We start from the raw sequence: 19,750 nt of genomic DNA on the forward strand, positions 1-19,750 counted from the left end.
GCAGGAGAACTGTGTGAGCACCGTACATCGGCTCGTAACAATCAATGCCTCGGCGGACACTTGGGTAGTGCACGTGGCTCGTGTCCAACCACTGTGGTGATGAGAATAGTCGAACTCTAACAATGCCTGGAGCTCCAGCACGCGTTTTCTTCCTTTAAAACTCCAGCGCGGGGGTATGATTAACGTTGGCGGCATAAGATAGGCACCAGGCCACGTGGCCGCTTCTGGCTCCGAGTTGAGGGGATGAACGATGCTCATATTTCTCTAATTTTTTCGGCGACTACCATTGCCTAGAAAAAAGAGAAAAGCCAAGTTCAATCAGTTATTAACGTTAGGGGCTGATCCTGAGTAGTATTTAGTAATGTATAGAAATATGTTATTGCTCCTTTAAACAAAATACAGAGGGGTCGAAACTTGGGCAATAACTTGAGAACGATGCTCGTGTGAGATTTACAGCGACTGACAACGTTCGGCTGTTCCTCTCACGTCACTAAATTATCTTTTTTTAGGTATTCCTTCCGTACACACGTGTAGTTCTATGTAACGTCATATTAATAGGTCGCATTTAGTCATTTCAAAACTTCTATTCTCAGGGACATCTTTCGGATATACTTCAGCAACAACGAAAAAATGTTTCAATGCCTCAATAATGTAAAATTGGTCTTGCAACATTTTTTTTGTACTTTCAATAAATAGTGTTAATAAATAACCCGTGACGTTGATAGGTTGTGGAAACATCCATTAGTTTTCGCCTAATAACAGATGCAGAAAAAATAAAGGACAGAGACAGCTGTCGATATCTCCTCAACTCGCAATTTGAACAAGCGGCCACGTGATCTGACCCTAATTATATACCGCCAGTGTTCATCGCAGTCATGCCCTAGGCTGTAAGGGTTTGCAAAGCAAAAGCTTGGGCTGAGCTTCAGATATTGTTAGTGTTGGGCTATTGATTATCATATCTAATTGACATGAACCGTTACCTGAATGTTTGGCCATGCTGATTGTCATGAACCTGAGCACTCGACTAGGGGTTATGAAAATCGCTTACGTCACGGTGTCACGTGACTCTCGGTGCGAAATCGTGATGTCATGTTACGTCATGCTGTCAACAAGGTTAATACATGTAGTGACTTCCTCAAATTAAATCGATTTAACGCAGTGAGTTACGTGACGTCACGAGGCCACGTGACATTATTTGACAACATGTATTGACACCATGACGTCACGTGACAACTTGACAGATGGTTAATCATAGTGCCAACAAGGTGCCATGAAACCCCACAATTTATCATACGTTGCAATTATGTATATGACGATTCGATCAACAGATAGAAATACAGCCGCCAATTGTTTATTCCCATATGCTCATTTTGTGATACTAGCAAAGAAGAAAAAAATATTACCTCGAACCGTTTCGAACCGGTTACCGTTATATTTTTTTTTCGGTTCGGTTCCGGTTCAGTTCCAAGATGGCGGCGAAGATTTCGGTTCGGTTCAGTTCCGGTCCTGCTAAAAATAACGGTTCTGTTCCGGTTTTCGGTTCGGTTCCGGTTCGACACCCTGGGTGTCACATTGCGAAGTTTAAAATTGGAATGCAATATGCCATTTATGAGATAGTAAAAATAGTAAAAGAAGTGTAGTTTAAAGTCTTATGTAATATGACTGGAGAATAATCAACGGATTTATCGATTGATTTTCCTACTAAAGGTTGGCGAGGTTAAAGGTTAATTTGTTATTGAACCCCCAGCTCCAATCAATATTCAACGTTTTCTATCGATGTGCGGGTTAACAAGAATATGTAGGACCAAAGGTTCTACAAACCACAGCACTAAGATTATGGAAGCCTCCGGCCTAATATTTATCGCTTTGTTGAATTTCCACGCATGTGAAACTATACAACACAAGCTTTAGTAAGAAGAAGCAACAACAAAAACATCAAGCATTTAATAAGGAGGGTCCAGCTAAGCTGGATACAGGCTTGCGTTGTCCAGATCTATGCTTCTGAACGTGCGCCCGAAGCAGACAACGCGCTGCAGCATGTTTCCGATTTCGGCCACACGGTGGCGACACGGTTCGATCTTGAGGCGAATAGCAAAACTCACATTTTCTCTGTCAATATCAACTTCTCTGCGAGCAGTACTAGCTAGGACCATGGCAATCCACAAGTGCTCCCAGTTTAAGTCTACGCAGACGTTCGGGAAAGTTCTTCGTTTCCCCCACATAAGAGGCGTCGCATTCGGCACAAGGAATTTGGTAAATCAGGCCTTGAGCTTTTTCTTTTGTTCGACGATCCTTTGGAAGAGGAAGAAAATGGCCCAGAGTTGAGACAGGTTTATGCGTAACTGCAATGCCGTACGGTCTCAAAACGCGAGCTAGGACCTCGCTCGTGCCATGGAGGTACGGGACGCACATGCGACTGGAGGTGTTTTTGTTCTTGGATGTAGGAGGGTGACGAAGTTGTTTGTATATTTTGTTGACAAATCTCGTGGGGTAGTTTTTCCGAAGGTCTCGCTTTATAATATCGACTTCCATCTTAAGTGACTTCTTTGTTGAGCAGACCGTGAGGGCGCGTCGAAAGAGCGCTGACACTACAGAGGATTTGTGAGTTGTATACGGTGGTCTGACGAGAAGTTTAGGTAGCGACCGGTGTGCGTTGCTTTCCTGTATACTTGGAAGGATAAATGGTTCCCTGTTTTTTCCACTGCCACATCCAGAAATGGAAGGCACCCGTTAGACTCATGTTCAACCGTGAATTGAATGTCTGGATGGATGGAATTGAGATGTTTGTGAAGGCGATCGACTTCGCTGGACTTGGCAATACAGAAGCAATCATCCACGTAACGTAGAAACAGAGTCGGTGTGGGAGAAAATGTGCTTAAGGCTTTTTGCTCGGTGGCTTCCATTGTGAGGTTGGCGACAGTGACGGACACCGCGGCACCCATGGCTGTGCCACTACTTTGCTTGCAGTAGTGACCAGCGAAAGAAAAGTAGGTATTTGTCAGGCACAGCTCTAGTAGCCGACATATCTCATTCACCGAGAGGTGTGTTCTTTCAGGTAGAGTCGTTTCGGCCTTGAGTGCCGTTCTGACAACAGACACCGCGAGTCGAATGGGAATACTCGTGAAGAGAGATACCACATCAAATGAAACATGGCACTCGTCGTCGTTCAATTGCAGGTCCGAAGCGAGTTCGATGAAGTGGGCAGTGTTCTCGACATGTGTGTTGGTTTTCTCCATGAGCGGAAGAAACAGACGATGGAGATAGTTTGAGAGCGCTCGTAATGGCGACGTTGTAAAGTCAACTATGGGACGAAGCGGAATGCCACACTTGTGTATTTTTGGTATGCCGTAGAACGCAGGAGTCGATCCGTTTCGGCAGATAAGACTAAGGTAGAGAGCCCGAAACTCCGGATATTTATTGAAGACGGCGTAAAGCGCTTTGTTTAAGATTCCTTGAATTTTTGATGTCGGGTCTTTCTACGTTGTACTTTTTCTTATTACTTACCTAACCATGCGGAGTTCCGCCGAAATGTTTACATTTAAGTCATATAAATGCCCAAGTTTTCTTCATTAAAGCACACCCTTTTTTTTCTTCTCATAACTAGGTGATATACTTTCCGGTGATCGTGAGAAAAGAAAATTCAGCATATGTCTATTGGTATCTATTTCTTTTGAAAGCACCGGTGTATTTTGGTGATAATATATCTCATGCAAACACGAAAGTTGAAATTATCAGGAACAAGGACTAATAGACACAAACAGTGGTGTCGGAAGTGTTCGGAAGCTTGACCCCGCCCCCTTTACAGGGTTGTTTACTATACCTGTCTCAAATTTCTGGAAAGGGGGGGGGGGCGCCTGAAGGCTGGAGGCCCCCCTGTACCCCTTGTTTCGACGTCAGTGGACACACAACATTCGATACACTAAAGTATTCAAGTTATTTACATCTCTTTATTTCATAGGAGCATCTATACTTAACTTCCTTATTATAATAAAGGCATGCTTACATTGAATGGCTGTCGTGCCCATGTGCTCCTTCCTGTTCTCAATGCTCAATTTTGAACACACTCTCAGCATTTGTGTTACACAGATCCCATAAATGTCTAGTGACACTTGGGATGGTGATGGCCAGTCCGGTGCATGAAGATTTCAAAATAGTATGGTGTCAGCGTTGGTATTGGCGCTAAGAAAGGAACCTGCATTGTAGATCTCTGAGCTTGTATTTGTCGAGCACGAGAAGCCTGTAGATGCTTTTGCCTTAGGCAACTGTTCTACTATAGTCCGTTGCAACCTAAGAACGAAGGGCGAGGGTAAGACGGGCCGGGGAGGAGGAAGCAGACGGAACGCTGGAGAAGAGAGAGGGAAACCTCCTTCTCTCTTTAGCGTTCCGTCTGCTTCCTCCTCCCCGGCCCGTCTTACCCTCACCCTTCGTTCTTAGGTTGCAATGGACTATAGGTGAGTGTGTGGCCCAGAGGACACTACAAAATTTTAAAAGCCTTTTTCAAGACCCACGGGAATTTCTGAATAGAGAAGGAGGGTGCATGATCCTAGTCAAGATAATGTGTCTGACAAAGAGCTACATACAGGTTAAATTAACAGATTGAACAGTCTTTTATTTTTGAGACTGGTGGATGTTTATTGGTATCTTTCAGCTAAAGCTATAATGTATATGGCATATTTATAACCATTCGTTCAGAAAATGCTCAACCAGCATTCACATTTGGGACTGGTATGCTGACAAGGCAAAGTGCTGCTGCATCCAACTTTGACCAGGCAATCAAATGTGAACTGCAAAGGGCAAACTAGGGCCACATTTTTAAACCTAGCTTTGCAGCAGGTTTGTAAATCTGCTGCAAAGCTTGAATTGCATCAGTGCAACTCGCAGCAGGTTTGAAAATACTCGTACATCGAGAAGTTATTTTTCAAAATTTTGTTTTCTCGGAAAAAGGTTACTCACCTTACTTAGATAAAGTAAAATTTAAAAAAAAAAACGAAGGTTGCATAGTTTTGTATGCTTTCACATTTTTAAACCAAAAGTGCCGAACCCTCTGTACAGCCCAAAGGTAGCTTCTTCCTTGACTTGCACTAACTATTATGTTATATTTTTTAAGACCCCAGCAAGGTGCACATGCACCCAACAGTGCTCTTCACTGGCGACTCAGCCTCCAGTGCCGACAGCTTCTTGGTGACAGTGGAAGATCTGACCCTGGATGGACTTGATGTTTTAGGCTCAGTCTCATTAATGATTTCAATGCACTGGGCCTTTAATCAAGTATGCTCCAGGGACACAAAAGACTTTCGCTGTCATCGAGAGGCTGGTTGGCTTGACCTTCACGCAGTTGACGGCCTTGGGCCACACCGTGGTCGCGCAAGTCATGCCTAAGGATTAAGCGCAAGTTATGCCTAAGGAAAGAGCTTGAAATAAACTAAGTTTGTTTTCAAAGGTTCTTCGTATGCCTTGTTTTTTTGCAAATGGGTGGACGGAGTGTGCATGCAATTCCACGAGATGGTGAAGGTGCAAGGGTGCACCCTAGAATGGGGTGTACTCGTATTTTTAATAATTGGTCATGGTGTATGAAAGGGAACAATAGTACACCCGTGACTGGAGTGTGCATGTACTTCCATAAGATGGTGGGGGTGTAAGGAGGGGAATATATATGCACCCTAAATTAAGGTGCATCAATATCCCCGATAAGTGGTCATGGTGTACGAAAGGGAACAATAGTACACCCGTGAATGGAGTGCGCATGTACTCCCATAAGATAGTGAGGGTGTAAGGAGGGGAATATATATGCACCCTAAATTAAGGTGCATCAATATCCCCGATAAGTGGTTATGGTGTACGAAAGGGAACAATAGTACACCCGTGAATGGAGTGTGCATGTACTCCCTTAAGATGGTGAGGGTGTAAGGAGGGGAATATATATGCACCCTAAATTAGGGTGCATCAATGTCCCCGATAAGTGGTCACGGTGTCAGAAAGGGAACAACAGTACAACCATGAATGGAGTGTGCTTGTACTCCCACAAGATGGTGAGGGTGTAGGGAAGGGAATATTTGTGCACCCTAGAATGGGGTGTATCTGTATTCTCTATAAGTGGAGATGGTGCCAGAAAGAGAACATTGGTACACCCATGAATGAAGTGTACATGTACTCAAACAAGATGGTGAGGGTGTAGGGAAGGGAATATTTGTGCACCCTAGAATGGCGTGTATCTCTATTCCCAATAAGTGGAGATGGTGTAAGAAAGAGAACATTAGTAACCCATGAATGGAGTGTGTCTGAACACCTGGGGGTGTAGGAGAGGGAGCGTATTTACCCCACTAAATGTGGTGCATGCATACACCACTAGTCCAGGTGTCATTTGGGGTGCATTATATGGGACAATCCCGTTACACCCCCGTGGGTGTACCCACTACACCCTTTTTTTTTAGAGTGAAGTGGATGTCGCGGAGCGCCGTACTCCGCAAACAAAATTAAGCGCGCCCACAAAACATTTAGTTGGCGTTGAGTGGACTGCGGTAATTATGTACGTTTATTTCTGAATCAGCTTGACAATAACTGGGCGATTTTGTTTTTCGCGCCGTTCCGCGATTCCCACTACTATCTTCCTGTAGGCTGATGGAAACATCCAAGGGTAGGCTTGGGTGGGCGACCGCATTCCGCTTCTCGATTCCGGTGAAGTATTTGCTGCATACTTTAGAGTTTGCCGTCGGTGTCGATGCTGTTCCATCGTCGCTAGAATAGAAAAAAAAAAGTTAATTGTATTATTTGTCAGCAGCTTAAACAAAGTGCGAACTAAAAGGTAAGAAACGCCACTAACCTGTATCGACGTACAAGTCGCACCCAGGTCGCGCAGTACTCCGCCTCGTACGGCTTCGAAGGGACGATGTAGTACACTTTGTGCCGTGCGCGATCTTGCACGTACTGTTGTAGCCGACCAAGCAGCAATTGTTGCGGCTTTCTTGGTGCGGAATAGCCATCTCGGAAATTACAGCGCTAGCCCGCTACAACGCACAACCAACGCAGCGACTGGCAGAAGCTCCCCGATGCAACGGACCCGTTTGCCGCTAGGGGCGCCCTGGTCGGGGCTTGAATTAGATCCGCATGATTCCTATGGCAAGACAGGAATAACTGATCACAAGCCAACATACAAGGGACAAGGAACCAAACAAAGAAACTTCGCAGCGAAAAAAAAAACAAAAAAACAAACAAACAAACATGTCCAGTGGCTGGCGAAGAACACCCAATAGGTGACATTCGCTTGACGTCACTCGCTAGGTGCGCTGGATGCATCGGCCACACGGAGGATAGAAAGGTAGGAGAGGGCATGACGTCGGCCGCGTAGCCTCCACAAGCCATGCTCCCTTGACGCCTCGCCTCTTTCTCATTTTTTCCCTTACTCTCCTCACTTCTCAGGTGAACGTGACCACGTCACGTGACCGTAGCTAGCCTTCGTCTAGCTATGGTGTACTAGAATACACCACAGCTTAGCCTTCGATCTGATAAAAACTACCGGACGGAGCACGCGCAAGCCTGCAAGGATCCTCCTACAATCAACCATCCATCTCGCACGCGACATGTCACGCGCACCAATCGCCAGAGAGATCTGCGGTCACGCTGAGCACAAAATCGTTTAAACTTTTTATGACTAGGCTTCACCAATATTGCAACGTGCTCCCTCCTAGTACTTATAACCTCCTTGATCGGCCACCACGGTCGCCATCTTCGAGGTCTCTTCCTATCCCACATATAGTGTCAGGTGTCGTCTGGTTACAGCTTTAAAGGGTCTCTTCGGGCGAAACTAGGGGTTATTTTTATACTTTGGTGCTTTTGAAGCGCCGTGAGAGTATTTTTCGGTGCGTGTTTTAGTTCGTTTTTGTTTGTCGCAAGCGGACTTGTCCACCATGGCCGCGTTGCTCCATCGGCTCCATGCAGAGCTCCGTGTCGCGCGCCGTGCTCTTGTGCAAGAACTGTGATTTGTCTACTTTGGTGTTTTTGTAGCACGATGTGATTACTCTTTGTTTTGTTTTGCATTCTTTTTATTTACCTTTTTTTTTTGTCTCGCGCATTCTTTTTTTAATATTATGGCCCTGTAGCTTCATCGCCTCCGTGTCGTACGTCGTGCCTTCGGTGTTCGTTCCTGTGCAGAAACATACCGTGCGGTTCACCGAGTGCGCAGCTAAAGAAAAATATAAAACATGCGGCGCATTTTTTATTAGCGGTCACAACGACTGCGTCCGTTGTGACCGGAGCAACCGATGTGCACCGCGCGCACACACTCCTGCAACCACTGCAACAAGCGCAGCAGGTCGTCAGCACGACGGCCGCTCCTGCGACGCTGTAAGTTGTTTCCGCGGTGCCTGTTCGAAGTTATATGGCTGAGTCCGCTCACACTGGTTAATCACCACTCTTGAGGTGAGGAAAAAGGCCACTTGCGCGAAGTTTTTTCAATAGGATTTTTCTGCGTGTGGCTAGAGCACTCTACAACCACGCAGTTTACCATCGCCCAAACGATTTAAGTATCAACCGCATGTAGGCGATTCGGCGAGCCACGAGACAAGCGACCCGCTTCGCTGTCGCTCGGTCACTGGAGCGATTTAGCGAAAGACGAGACGAGCAACGGTGACAGCGACGAGCGACGGAGATTTCTCACGATAACGCGTCGTGTCGCTCGGCTTTTGGATTTGAAAACGTCGCTCATCACCTTGGTCACTTGCTCCCGTTGCTTTCATGCGGTGTGCCTCGTCGCGCCAGTGACCGAGCGACAGCGAAGCGGGTCGTCGTCGCTTGACTCGTCGCTCGTCGCTTGCTGAATCGCTTACATGCGGTTCGTCGCTTGGCGGTAACAAATACATTAAAACGGCCCGCCTCCGAAATAAACTTTTTTTTTCTCTTCTGTTCAACGAAGCTTCTCCAACGATATGAAATTAACTCTAACTACCAACGGACGACCGCGTGCCCAAACTAGCCAAACCGCGACCTCGAAGATGGTGTATCGACGGTGGCGCTCTCTGGCGAAATCGAACCTGCAGGCTCACTGAATACCACCTATACAAGGAAATAAAGTACACGGATTCCGCGAAAGACGACGGGGCTGCCGCAGCAGCCTTTGTCCACCTTGCCTTTGTCGACCTTGCACGGCACAGGACTTGGTCGGAGAAGCTCCCAACGCACACCTCGGTTAAAGAAGCTGAACCGCGAGCGATTTTAGCCGCAGTCGAATACATCCGAGAAATATCCACCCAGGTAACAGAGCCTGGATCTTCACAGACTCTCAAGGGCCGCCCACACTAGCGAGAAAACGCGCCCGGCGCGCCGATAAATCGGTTAAGCGGGAAGATAAAGGGCGTGTCTCTGCACGCGCTCGTGGCGCTGACTGTGCTTCGGCGACATTTTGTTACTTGCCGCGATCGGCGTGCCACGCGCGTTTTCTCGCTAGTGTGGGCGGCCCTTCAGACGGCACTGAAATCTGGCGGGAGCTGCAGAACGAGATGTAGAACGGTCAAGAAGATCAAGAATATTTCGGAAGAACTCAGGAAGCTGGATTCTAACATAACGATGGAGTGGCTACCCGGACACAATGATATTCCAAGGAACGAGATTGCTCACCAGGCCGCAGCGGAGGCAGCTAACAGAACCAGCTCCGCGCCGGGTCTTACCTCTCGAGCAAAAACGACGAACGAAATGTCAATAAACCCAAATGAAATGACCGAGCAAGCCAAAGAAGGGAGGAAACTGTATACCTCAAGGATTTTCTACTAAAGAAGACCCGATACCACCAGGGTACACGAGATGGGAAAGGGTTACGACAAATCAGGAATGAGACGGCGCTAACTCTGGCGAAAAAAGCGTCCTTCGATCGGACTGAAGGACCACGAGGACCCAACGTGCAAGACATGCACAAAGGGAATCGTGGCAACGACCAAACACGCTCTGGGATTAAGGACCTGGACGATATTAGAGCAGAGGATGGGACTCGCTACCCAGCGAGGAAAGGCCCACGAAGCTTGAGGCCTGGACCCACCCCAAGGGACAGCCGCAGAACAGAAAAGAAATCCTTGACTCTGATCCGCCTCATCGGTGACTCTGGGGTCCAACACTTCATCTAGATTCATACATAGTCACTTACCTTTTCCCCATCAATCCCGACAATCCTTTCCCTCGTGTCTCACGAAGAACCTTTCATTAAATAAATGCATGTTTTCTCTCTCTCTCTCCTTCTTTCTCTCTCTATCGGCGGTCTTCGGGCAGAAAGAAAACTAATTTCGAGCCGTAAATTGTGTCGAACCTATTTGGGTTCTCATATTTCATGTACAAATAAAAACCTAGGCAAGCATAAATACCCTGCCACTGTCCCTTTAAGCCGGCGAAATCACGAGCGTTAATATAGGTTGAACTATACGTTTGAAACTTGGGTGCGCGTTTTTGAAGTGTTCTTCTGTGGCTTCCTTCGGTTTACCTGCACTTCCTGCGTCGGTGCAAAAAAGTGTAGGGCTGCAGTGTACTTCTTGTATGTGCATTGAGATACGACAGAAAGTAGACCGCCCTACACTTTTCAGCACCGGTGCGGGTTAATCGAACGAAGCTACTGACCACAAGGCGGTGCTAGTTTGTGTTCAATAACATTGCATAAGACGTTCAGGTAGCCACACAAACGACAGGGAACATTCCATGCATACACATGCAGTTGCGTTGTTCCCTGTATTTCAAACTTGGGCCCGCGATTTTCCAAGTGTTCTTCAGTTACCGCAAGGCAGTCCTAGTTTGTTTCCAATGAAATTGTTTAACAGGTTCACGAAATGCTCTCTACTTAACACACCTTCATTGGTTCCAAAACGCTATGGAATTTTCGTCCGCTGTGTTACTCGGTTTAGTATACGAAACGGGCCTATGAGGATTCTATGGTGCCCACTCGCTCCTTTACCGTTCATTCAGCCCATCTGCTCCGATATTACACCTTAGCGGATCCGACGTCACACCTCAGCTGTCGCACTGTTTCACTCAATAGGTTGCTTAAAGGGATACTGAACCGAAATTTCGAGTTTAATAAACAAGGCCGGACGGTTAGGCGGGAAGCTGCCAAACCAGAAAACATCACTTATACGGCGATATATCTAACGGATCGCCGTATTTTTCGGGAAAGAAGTGCGCGATTGAACCCGGTCGATGAGGCCGACGAGACAAGGCACGTCACGATTCCCATTCTCTCTCCTCGTCGCTACGTCCCGTCAAGCTGGTGAATCGAAACGAGGAGGAGAGAAGCGAGGCCGCTTCTCCTCATCCTCAAATTCTCCCGGAGGACAGTTACGTCAAAGAACTCGCTTGATCGCGCCCTTCTTTTCCAAAAGTGCGGCCATTCGTTTGAGATATCGATGTACGAGTGATGTTTTGGAGTTCGTAGCGTCCGGTTCAACACTTCTGCAGCCTTACTTTGCGAAATCCAGATTCGATTCAGGACCAGGTAAAAAGCCCTGGAAGGACTTTTTTACTGGTTTTTAATTTGCACCGATTCCTGAGCGCACTGAACGTATGAGACTATTTTTTTTCTCGGATTTCATTTTATTAAAAAAAAAAAAAAAAACATAGGCAAATTAAAATTACAAAAACAAGCAAAGAATGACCTCCTTCGTGACGTCCTTGGTCGCTTGAGTGCAGTGATGGCAGTAATGACATTACTGTAATGGAATTACAGTAATTAAATTACCTTTTGGAGTAACGAGTAACGTAATGAATTACTTCTCTAGGCTAGTAATTTAGTAATGTAATGAATTACTTTCAGGCAGTAATTTCGAGAAAATTACTCATTACTTTTGAAATTACTTTTTTCCTAAATTAAAAAGATTGTTTGGAGGCTTTAAAAACCGGAAAAAAAATTTGCATGGTGAAATGTGTAAGAGAATCGGAGGAAATGATCGACGGCAACCTGAGCGGAAAGCCTCGTACGAAGAGCTGAACAGGCGCACAAAGGAGGGCTGGAATGACGAAGGAAGAAAGCTTACGTGTAGACATCGCCGGAAGGCAAAGGCTTACGAACACCAGGCACGCCAGATTCACGGTGTCGCGTCATCACGACGATACTATACTTCGTTCATCCCTGAGCTGACAGTGATGGGTGGGAGCTGCAAACTAACCAGAACCAATCAAACACCTTCCTTTAATCACCTGACCCGTCTTTTTCTCTGCACGTGGGTATGAATGAGAGCGTGGTTACGTGGCGAACGATAGATGTGTGACTGCTCCAACAAACACGTAGCTTCCACCGTTCATCCCTAAGGTGACTGCGTCAGTTTAGGGATGAACGGCTGATAGGCTACAAGGCGACGGGCACATCACCAGCGAGTTAAACATAATTTAAAACCTGAGAGGACAGAACAGGCAGATCCCCAGCCTTGTACTTTCGTCAAGCATGGTCAAACCGTAAGCTTCGGCCATTGTGAACAACAAACGACCGTAAAAATAGTTAATTCCAAATGCCTTGTCAAAGCCCCAGAACGTTTTGTGCGTCCTCGAGCAAAGCAGGGGCCGCTCGCGCTATGCCTCGCTGCCTTCCCTTGGGAAGTTTATTCGAGAATAAGCCTACAAGGAGATATCGCCCCGTTTGTTGAGAAAGTGGACAATTTAGGAAGCTCGCGCCATTCCTCAACTGGCGACGCTTTTGCTTAGCAATTATCCTGGCCCATTGTGTGACAATGAGCAAAAACTTGGGCTCTTCGAATGTTTGGAAAAAATGCCCATTGGAAGGAATGACCGAGAATAGGTCAACTATACTCGGCGGCAACTTTTCTTGGCAATGCAGTAAAGGGTACAGGCACGTTCCCTCTTCTATTTGAGAATAAATAAAGAATGGACAAAGCTTTGCGCGGGCTGTCCTCTCCACTGCATTGCCAAGAAAAGTTGTTACCGAGTATAGTAAGTGCTTTTGGGGAGAATAGAATTAGATTGCGTCTGGTGGGGGGGGGGGGGGGGGGCGGAAGGAAAACGTTTTACGTGACGACTCTTTGTAAGAACGAGCTGCCATTGCCTGACTTAATCAACTGACACAGACTATAACTTCTAAATCAGGAAGATGGAAATATATCACCATTTTAGTAAGAACCTTCCTCATAGAATGAACAGCGAAACCGGTGAGTCGACTGTCTTTGTGAGTCACATCTAAAGAAGCTATGTTCATCATGTTTAACACTTATATCGTGTGCACCAGCAAAACCACTGTTCAGCATGGTTCACTTTGAGGCACATAAGGTTGTTGCGGTGTAAACAGGAAGATCTGAGTTTTGGCACATATAGACCAACTCAGCTCTTTGACGTGACATCACTGCGGTGGCGCTGCTGTCGGCACTGTTCAGGCGCAGCGCCTCGCTTTTCCCGGATTTGGTTGCTACACACGCGCTATGTGGGCAAACGAGGGCTTGTTTTGTAAATACTGTGTTGGTGCATACGGTAAATAAAATGAGCAAGAATTACTGCCTCAAGGTATTCAAAGGTAATTTCAAAGTAATTTCAAAGTAATTTTATTACTTTTGAAAAGTAATTGTAATGTAATGTCATTACCTTTAATCTGTGGTAATTTGTAATGTAATTTAATTAGATTTTTGCAGGTCTCAGGAAAGTAATTTGTAATGTAGTTTAATTACTTTTTGAAAGTAATTTTGCCATCTCTGCTTGAGTGGCTGTGAACTAGAGGAGGGGTAGTGAGCTCAGCGAGCGCTCACGGCTGCCGCACTTCGTGTCGACGGCTCGAGAGGGAGCCTCTAAAGCATCTTCTGGATAGGCTAATGAAGTGAGCAGCCAGGGCGGCTTGCATTGCACTTGCTACGCGATTAAACACTAATTCGGCATGACACTTTATTGGCCACAAATGACACACGGGGTAAAGATCCGTTCAGAACGGGAGCCACTTCGCGCTGCCATACCGCCAAACGGCCAAACCGCAAGCCAAACCTGCTCGCCGATAGCCTTCGGAACGCTGGAAACCGGTCGGATCCTCGAGCCCGTATGCGAACGTGACGCCGCCGCGTACATCCGGGATCTTTCTGCGCTCGCCGCTTGTCGGTGGCTGATCCCACTACCTTTTTCTAGTATGCACCGCCTTTTCCACCGCTTAATGGCGGGTATGTCGACGGGTCATTTCTTGTTTCCGTATTTTATAAACTGCATTTGTCTCTTTTCTGATCTAAAATGCTGAACAAAAACTACTTTCAGAAATAATTGAAACGGTTCGCGCCACTTATATTTTGCATTTCGACTAAAAAGAATCTTTTAGCGGCTCTGACCAGTAGTAAGACCAGGGTCCAGGACCAAAGACTTCACATATCGCGCGCTTTCCGCACCGTGGGTCGCCCCCGTAGGTGGAGGAGTTTTCGCGTCGTCCGGTTAAAATATGACTGACTGATATTTAGTTACTCTCTCCGTGCCCGCTGGCTTGCCCGAACCCCAAGAGATGTGGAAACCGCAAAGAAAAGTAGACGCTTAATTATTATTTCAGGGCCCCTTTAAGTGCCCTGATTTTTTCTGTCGCAGTGTGGTGACATATCGATGGATGAAACAGGTCACTCGGCACAGGCAAGTCATTCTGCGATTCATGCGAATGCTGATGGGGGTAAGTAGAAAGTTCTGATCGTTTTATTTTCTAAACTAGGAGGATACTTGCGGTATGTTTATTCTGCCAGGGATGAACAAATGTCCATTAACCGGCACGACATCCATTTGTACTTGAGTTCGATGCTATCTGAAACAAAGTTGAGCTCTGTGCAACGCCTGAAAAATATTGCCGAGGGCACATTTTCATTAACGAGAATTCAGATCGTTCCACATATCCGCCAATAACAGCTAAAGAAAGAACTAACCTTGAGTCGCATGTATTGGAACTGAGCAGTTATACCGCTAAACAGTAAAACTTCATTCGTCTTAAGAAATAATTGAAAGTGTCCTCAAATATGAAAGCCATGACGGCCTAGTCTTTTGTCCACATTGGGTGACTGGGAGTCAGAAAACTATAAAGTTGAATCACAATCAGTGGCAGAGCGTCCCTGCCCTGGAAATGATGAAAAACCGAAACTCAAGGAACTTGACGCTACCAGGATGGCCGCGCACACAGGGCTGCCAGACCAACAAGAAGTTTCATATATTGTCTATTGCCTTGCGTGCGCGCAAGGCTTTTTTTATTGAACACAACATTGCAGCATAAAATGCTATATTATATTGCGCTCTGGCCCAACCACTTGTGGGCCGAACTAAAGTTCTCTTGTGTTCTAAATTTCGCCAAACAAGTGTGCCCACTCAGGCGTAAACTCTAGGGTCCTGCGCAGAACACCATTTGAACCTCGTTAACAACATCGATGAAATGCTTTCGAACAGACCTAATTTAAGGGTCAGCATGCCGGAATTCCTGCTCGCTTTCCGTATGCTGAACAAACCGAGGATTATGAAAAGGTCATATGAAACAGTCACACTCTACTACGGGCAAGTACCAAACTGTTTCCTGGGACAACGAAAAAAAAAAAAAAAGCAGAAGCAAAAGCTTTTTTTATAGTTTTTTGAAGGATATATATACATATATATATATTAATACATATATCAGGGATGGGAAAATGCATGCAAATATGTATCAAATACAAATACAAAATACTTCGTCGAAAATGTATTTAATTACAAATCTAATTACATTTCCAAAAAAGCATTTAAGTACAAGATACAAATACAACCAAACGCATTTGATCTCCTCCAAATACTTTTCCAAATACATTCCTCAAAATTTGCGTCAGCGACTTCAGGGCACCTGCAACGGGTTTCTGGGTATCTCATTTTAATTTTGCATCGCACACTCTGGAGTTAGTGTGCGATAGTAACGTAATAGAAATATAATCACAAAAAAATGTAATCAGCTTTGACGTAATAGGTGTACAAAGTGCAGAGTTTCAAGCAGCTTTTTTTGTCGAATACATTTTGGTATAGACCAACAAAGAACCGAGGCGACCAGGATGCGCAGCACTAGCTAGAGAATTTTTCATTGTTGCAACTCCGACCAGTTACGAAAACCTGGACGACCCGCGCTTTTAGAATGTTCCAGGCAAAAATATGGATGGAAATCAGGCTGGAAAGCATCACAAGTTGTTACAGGCACTTATTTAGCCAGTCTGCCTGTGAACGTCGATTTCGTTACTATTCTTGCCCTGGACTAGCACCGTAATCACAAAGTCACTAAACGCTTGTGCTTGATTGAGAGACACTGCATTCGGTGCAGAACGTAGTTTTCTTTCTGCTCTGGACAGTGACAATAAATTGGAGGGATGTATTTTCGCCCACAAAATTGTATTTAATTACAATTGTATTTGAAATACCCACATTTTAGTATTTAAATGCACACGTCAAATACATTACCCAATTTGTAATTAAACACAAATGCAAAATACACAAAGTATTTGAAATACGTATTTCCAATACTTGTATTTGAAATGCTGCCCATCCCTGATATATATATATATATATATATATATATATATATATATATATATATATATATATATATATATATATATATATATATATATATATATATATGAAACAGCATTCCAACAATAAATGAAAACATGTTCATTGGTTTCAGGTGTCTTACAGCGGAGGCAATCTACGGAACAACGAACGAAAATCCACCCAAAAAATCCACTCGAAAATCCACAAAAAAAAGCCGCAGTTAAACGGACAATGTCTCACCGTGTAACTTAGAAAGAGAGAGAGAGAGAAAAAAACGATCTTAACTACCAGTGAGACACACATCCTACAGCGCACGATACAGCAGTGCAGGAAAAAGGAGCTATATCGGGTCACGAGTGAGCTTTCCTTTAGCGACACAAGAAAGGTAGTCCATCGAAAAACGCGTTTCCAAAAAGGATGCAGCATCTTTCACTCCTTTCAAGTACCCCGAAAGACGCGGCGGTTTAGCACATTCACTAGTCACCCACATTGCCGGCAGAAAGTCTGCCAGTCTAACCTGGTTTATAGCACGTAAAAAAAGGATGATTCTGATCGCGCAGGAAGAAAAAGCGCGAGACAAGCTTCCGGACAAAAAAGATGCAAGAGACCAAGGCCGCCCGACATGGCACTTCATAGAAGGTTATCTCTCTTCATCCTCTCCCACCCAGATTTCCAGACGAAGGTGACGAACAATTGGTGGAACCGCTAAATACTCATGCGTGCAGATGTCAAACCTTGCATAATATACCAAAGTTTTGCTACCGAAAAAGCTCTTAAACACTGTGGCACGCGCGAATACTGACTACTAGTCCCGATTAGCCCAAGTGGCTGCCTTCATCTTTAAATCTTTTGCGAGCTCCGTCCAGTAGCTTTGATGTTGTGAAATAATCTGGAGAAAGGTCACTGTCGGTACGCACTCGCGATAAACGCGCACAACAATGGCCGGCCAGTGAATACTCTCTACACTCTCATATAAACTATACCCGTTTTAACCTCAAGAACCGTAGTATAACAAGTCGCTTTTTCCTTCGATAACCAAATCTCATAAGAACTACTACCCGCCGCGTATGAACAATGCGCAAAACTGAAACTTGCATTTTTTTTTTTTTGATGTGGGCTTGTTGGTTCATCTTAGTTAGATAGAATAGCGCGAAAAAGGACAGGGGCACGAAGTACAGGACAAGCACTTGTCCTGAATTTACTTCGTGTCCCTGTCTTCTTTTTTTTGCTATTTTATACGTTTAAATACACTGATTTGCAGGTGACCGTCCCCACTATTACGAAGGTTGCAAATATGTTTTTTTTTTGTTCCCGTCAACATACCACGTAAAGCATAGTACGTTTGAGTTCAAGGATTCTGTCTACAAGTAAAAAGCACTGGTACAGGAAATAATTATTCCAGATAGCAGCTAAAACAACGTCCTCTGTAGCGGGTGCGAGTGCGGCGAACACCATTCAAAAAGCGTGTTTGTCTCACTTCATTGTTGCTCCCCTTTCCACGCCATCTTTACATTCTCAAGAAATCAAGGGTGTTCCATGCAACAGCGTGTTATTTCGCGATTAAAACGATGCATTACTCGAAATAAATAAGGGTGCTGAAAAGGTTGTATCCACGGGTGCAAGTCTCTGGAAAACACTTTTTACACCCTTAGGGCTGTAAAATGCATTAGTGTGTATGCGTAAGGGATGCCGATCCCAGGATGTGAGAAATAAATAGAACTTAGAGGTTTTTCTATGATGCCTTCACCCTTTCTCCCCCCTCCCATTTTTTTTCCTAGCTTATCGCTGAGGATTTTGAAGGGAGAGATTTATAGAAGTATTGAAACGGGAATGTTTAGTTTGAACTTCGGGTCCTAACAGGAGGCCCTGTTTAATTAAGAATAGGGGATGAAAAGCGAGCAACAAAGGGTCAAGGATAGTCAAATCAAAAGTTAGAAATACAGAGGCAAGTACGCCTAGTCGCGACAAGCGTGATGGCCCAAATTATGGAGGAAGATCGATTAAAATACAGCAGCCAGACCACCGTAAAATCTCCGAGATTCCGTAGCGCGCGCACCGTTACGTAGTGTTCGTACATTCAAAGAGATGGCGGCACCGGAAAAGGAAAACGCTTAAAGCATCTATATTTCAGAGTGTTTTAAACTGGTTGATTGGTGTCACGTGGTTTAGGGCGACGTCTGCAATACGAGCTGCGAGGAGGTGACGAAAGCTCTGATCGTCTGCGAGCGTCACTACTTCCTCGCCCGCTCCTGCTCCCCCCTCCCAACTTCCCTTCCTTTTCTTCCAATAACGCAACGCATGCGCACCTGCGAGCTCTCATGGGTGGTTGAGTTGCTCCCTCTGTTAAATCTAGGCTCTCTGAACAGGCTTCGCTGCGCGCTCTTCGTGGCTGCGGAAAAGTGCCCGTCCCGCGCTCTGAGAGGGGTAGAGAGGAAAAAAAGAAGTGGGGAACTCTTCTTGGGGCTGGTCGGGAGGGGGACAGGAAGCGAAAAACCAGTTTCCCATTTCCAACGGCGAGAGGAGTCGGCGGGAAGGTCACTTCCCGGTGGGGTTCGATGAACTCGCCGACCAGCCACACCAGCAGAAGTCCAGACGTAAACAGGTCTTCTGGCAAGAAGGGCAAGACGCTCTGACAGGCCCCGGGAAAAGTTGCGCCCCCTGGAAGGTTTGGGATACGTCTGGCTGCGCCCATGTTGTATATCCCTTCGCTGTTGCGAGCGCACTCTATCTCTCTCTCTTTCTCTCTACGTAACGGCGGCTCCCGGTACCTCTTGAACCTGCTACGGTGGACTGGCTGTCTGCCCTTGGAACTTGTCTCGCGGAATCTGGAGAAATTGTATTCTATGTGTGAGTCAAATTGCATGAGCGGACCGTTAGAAGTTTTGTAAAACATAAAGCCGCGATCCCGCTGTCCATACATCATCATACAAAGGACGCGGTGTTTGCTGCACACATGACGAAGAAATTGCCTGCGGACGTGCCTCAAGCGTGTTTGAAACATGTTTGTTCCCTACATATCTACTCTTCGAAGTTTCTGTATGACCAATATGACAGCAATATCATACAAGAAGGAAACGCGACTCAGACCGTGCCAGCAGACTGTGAAATTAAAAAGAACGCGAAGACGGACGAAGGACGTGTAGATAGATGCATACCGCCAGAGTGCTGCCTGTGTGCATCCACTCGTCCTTCGTCCGTCTTCGCGCTCTTTTTAATTTCACAATGCAGAACCAACTCGCCCAAGTTTCAACGATCCGCAGGATGTCTTTTGTATGAT

This window comes from Ixodes scapularis, unplaced genomic scaffold, assembly GCF_016920785.2.
Source record: "Ixodes scapularis isolate PalLabHiFi unplaced genomic scaffold, ASM1692078v2 PGA_scaffold7__128_contigs__length_106722199, whole genome shotgun sequence".
Lineage (NCBI taxonomy): Eukaryota > Metazoa > Arthropoda > Arachnida > Ixodida > Ixodidae > Ixodes > Ixodes scapularis.